Below are 4,872 nucleotides of genomic sequence, written 5' to 3' on the forward strand. Positions count from 1 at the left end.
CCAATGTGAAATTGGTTAGGAGCTTTTTAGGACATGCGGGGTTTTATAGACGGTTCATAAAAGACTTTTCAAAAATCACTAAACCCCTCACTCAATTATTACTGAAAGATGCTGATTTTAATTTCAATGAAGAATGTATGCTTGCATTTAAATTACTGAAAAAGAAACTAATCAAAGCACCTATTATGGTAAGCCCGGATTGGTCCCTTCCCTTTGAGTTAATGTGCGATGCCAGTGATCTGGCCGTAGGAGCCTATCTTGGGCAGAGGGTAGATAAACTTTTTCGCCCAATCTTCTATGCTAGCAAAACCTTAAATGATGCACAGCAGAATTATTCAATAACTGAAAAGGAATTGCTAGCCGTAGTTTTTTCCTTTGACAAATTTAGATCTTATTTGGTGCTGTCTAAGGTAATTATTTTTACTGACCATGCAGCCTTGAGATATCTGATGAGCAAGCAGGATGCAAAACCTAGGCTGATCCGTTGGATCTTACTACTCCAAGAATTTGACATCGAGATCAGAGACAAGAAAGGGGTGGAAAACGTGATAGCAGACCACCTATCCAGGTTAGAGTCAGATCAGCAATCCTTAGAGCATGAGGCAATCAAGGAGGTATTCCCGGATGAAACATTATATTCGGTAAAAAACTCTCCCCTGGTTTGCAGACATCGCGAACTACAAAGTCGGTAACATTCTTCCTCTTGATTTAGATGCAAACAAAAGACGTAAGTTTTTGTTCGAAAGCAAACAATATTTTTGGGAAGAACCTTACTTATTTCGATTCTGCACCGATGGCATGATTAGGAGATGTATACCTGAGGAGGAGGTAGAGTCAGTGATTAACATGTGCCACTCTAGGGAACCAGGCGGCCACTTTGGGCCAGATAGGACAGTGGCAAAAATCCTCCAAAGTGGGCTTTGGTGGCCACAAATGCATAGTGATGTCAATAGTTATATTAAATACTGTGATGCATGTCAGAGAGTAGGGAATATCTCTAGGAGGAATGAGATGCTTCAACAAGGCATACTCGTCTGTGAGCTATTTGATGTTTGGGGCATAGACTTTATGGGACCTTTCCCTATGTCACACACTAACCAATACATTCTTGTCGCGGTTGATTATGTCTCTAAATGGGTAGAGGCCGAAGCCTTACCCACAAACGATGCTCGAGTAGTGATAAAATTTCTGAAAAAGAATATCTTTACCAGATTTGGAACCCCCCGGACTATCATCAGTGATGGGGGATCCTATTTCTGCAATAAGCAGTTTGACACGTTGCTCCAAAAGTATGGCGTAGCCCATAGGGTCGCAACACCTTACCATCCTCAGACAAGTGGTCAGGTAGAAGTGTCAAACAGAGAGCTAAAACGCATTCTGGAGAAAACGGTGGGGAATGCTAGAAAAGATTGGAGTCTTAAACTGGACGATGCTCTTTGGGCATACGGGACAGCATTCAAGACTCCCATAGGAATGTCCCCCTACCGTTTAGTTTTCGGGAAATCTTGTCATTTGCCTGTTGAATTAGAGCACAAAGCTTATTGGGCGCTGAAATTTCTAAACTTTGACCCTAAACTTTCAGGTGACCTACGGTTAACACAACTACATGAACTGGATGAGCTCCGATATAACTCTTACGAGAATGCCAAACTATACAAAGAATGAACCAAGAGGGTGCACGATAAAAAATTACAGCGGAAAACCTTCCAAAAAGGCGACCAAGTACTGCTTTATAACTCCCGATTGAGATTCTTCCCTGGCAAGCTCAAAAGTAGATGGTATGGACCATTCTCAGTTCTTGACGCACATCCCTCCGGTATGGTCGAGATTATGTTGAATGATGGAACCACCCAGAAAGTAAATGGACACCGACTCAAACTTTATCTCGGTAAAGACACTTCGGGTGTCCAAATCCTTCATCTTCAAGATGATCAGTAAGTTGTCTCCTCCACCCTAACTCTTTACACTCGTACTTCATGATTTGTGATGCAATGTTGGAACTTATTGCATATTTTTAGTGTGAGGAGGAGGGGTAGACAAACTTACAAAAATTGTATAAATTTTTTAATTTTTGTTGCGTCGTGTCTAGTTTAGTTTTGCGTTTTTCGGGTTTTATTTATGTTTTGCATGTTAGGACCTAAAACCGTGAACCTCCTTCGAATCTAAACTTCGTTATTTGTACTTGAGGGCTGAGAATCGAATCTAATATTGCATGACGACTAGTTTAGGTGTAGGACACAATCATTGTATCTGTAAGAGCATGAGCTAAAGTTTGCATTTAGACCCTACTTTTGAAGAAATTCTAAAATCATTACTTAGGTAGATAGCTTGAGAATTGAAGGCATGTGATGTTGAACTTGAGTTTGGGAAAAACTAGTAAACACAAAATTGAAACCCAAAGAATTGTGAGTTGAATTTGAGCCTAAGAGCGAACATCGAAAAGCTCTTCTTCTTGACATTTTTGTGTGAATGCTTTGACTTGTGGAAAGATTACAGATTTTTCACCTAATACTATGTTGAACCTACATGCAATGGTTTGAGATGATAAACGATGAATCAGCCTCATTAGAATTAACCCTTTTCTTTACCTTATTTTTTCTTTTTTCATCCACTCTAGGAAGCCCCTTTGAGCCTATATTTTTGTAGTTTGTAGAATTTTTCTTTCGCCCTAACCCTTATTTTTGCAAACTATCACTTAGTTTGTTACCTAACCCAAGTTTTTGCAAAGCTCAAATTGAGCCTTTGCTTTCTCCTAGCGCTTTTTCTTTGTTTATGGCATTATAGTAGCAAGCCAAAAGGCTAAGAAGTGAATGAGCATCACTATCCCAAAAAGAAAAAAAAGGAGAAAAGGGAAAAAGAGAAAAACAGAAAAAAGGGAAAAGAAAAGAGACGAACAAAAAGGGGAGAACTTCATTCCCCAGTTCTTAAAATAAAAAACGTCTTGAGAAAACATCCCAAAAAGAGAATAGTGAATAAATAAAAAGCTCAGTCACTTCATACTCGCTAAAGCCATTTTAACTTTATTTTTCTAGCGCTAGAACTATTAACCCTTGTTGTACCTTTAACCCTCTAACCACATTACAACCCCAATTAGAGGCTGTTTTTGATATCATCGGAGTCATATCTCATAGTAGAGGAACTCGGATGAACGTGCAAAATCAACATAATCCTAAGCAAGAACATAAGCCGAGAGTAAACACTTTAGCCACCAAAATTGTGTGAATGAGTGAACTACCTATGGTGAGGTGTTTTACTTAGCGATCCCCTCAAGCTCGTTTAATTGAACATGTGTCCTTTTGCTTAAAACTATGACCTATGATAATTGAAATGCGGCTTTTGGATATCGTGTCTCTACTTTGTATTTCCGAATGCATGTAATTACAGATGCTCGAAATTGTGTCAAGCACCTAGTCAAACCGGGAGGTTTTCTAGCTTGCTTGTGATTGCGGGTTTAGTTTTTTAGTTTACTTGGGGACAAGTAAAGTTTTAAGTGCGAGGAGGTTTGATAGGGGTCAAAAACCCCTATCTTTGGGTATGGTTTTAGGACGGGTTTTAGCATTATTTAGTTAATAAGCGAGCATTTCTCGCATTTAAATGCTTTTGTGTGAGTTAGTTAGGAATTGGAAACGTTTTATTTATTTTTCGTTGTTTAGGCTCGTTTTATGACCAATCTAGGCAATTACGGCCAAAATAGCATGCATAGTATAATTCCGTTATCTTTTGAAGCTAATTGGTCCGTCAAAAGTCGCACCAAACGAAGCGTTTGCTCGAAATAAGCGATTGGCGGATCAATTTAGCCTTTGGACTAATGTTATCTGGAGTTTCTGTACGTGCGCAGGTATAAGTTCGGACGAAAAAGGGCATCGACGGCAGTCGGTAAGCACGCGGGGGCATACCGGGCAAAAATGCTCGACGAGCGGGCATCCGTAGGCCATGCCTGCTCGCCGAGCAGGCCCCTGGAGGCCTACTCGCCGAGCAGGCCATGCCTGCTCACCGAGCAGGCCGCCAGGCGCCTGCTCGCCGCGAGTAGCGCCTGCTCGCCGAGCAGACCTGCGGCCCACGAAGCCATGATGGACCCCACGACTTCCTACACTAATAAAGACACGAAAATAGGTCAAAAAGAGGGCCGAGCCACGCCTATAAATAGAGTTTTTCCAATGTAATTTCATATCTTTTATCTTTGTAATTTTCTTAGTTTTTCCTCTTGAGAAATCCTCTCCACCTCCTCCATATCCTTCAAACCTCCATTGAAGACACCTCCGAAGCTCCGTTCACCGAGGATTGCTCAAGCTCCATCCTTAAGTCCTAGAAAGACGCATGCATTGGTAGACAGGTTCCCTGAAAGGGATTTTTCTTCTTTTACATTCTGTCTAGCCTCTGATACATGTTATGAATTCTAGGCTTATTGTAACTTCGTGACAATATTTTCCATCTTTGATATATATTATAGTTCTTGTTCATTCAATTGTTTTAATGCTTTAATCTTTGTCTTACGCTTTGTCTGATTGGTTTAACTCATTCGATAATCCCAAAATCAAGTTGGCACATATTGCGAGCTGAATCTGACCTAGTCAGTGCCTATAGGATTGACGACCCTATAGAAGATTAAGCCCAAATTGCTGAGCCTTAGAGTTTGTTTCGGCCTTACAAGGGAATCACGAACTAGGAACTTTAGGAGGATAGGTCGGGTTAATCGCCTCGGACACAAGTGACTTAGGTTTTAATTCAATTGCTTAAACAATATATTTTCATTATCATCGTATCCCTTCATGTTCCTTCGGATAATTGCATTGGTAAAAGATAACTTAGGAGTAGTTTAACTTAATTAGGGGTAGAGTAACTTAATCAGGCGTAGAATAACTTAGTTAGAAT

The sequence above is a fragment of the Euphorbia lathyris genome, chromosome 3 (genome assembly GCF_963576675.1).
Source record: "Euphorbia lathyris chromosome 3, ddEupLath1.1, whole genome shotgun sequence".
NCBI lineage: Eukaryota > Viridiplantae > Streptophyta > Magnoliopsida > Malpighiales > Euphorbiaceae > Euphorbia > Euphorbia lathyris.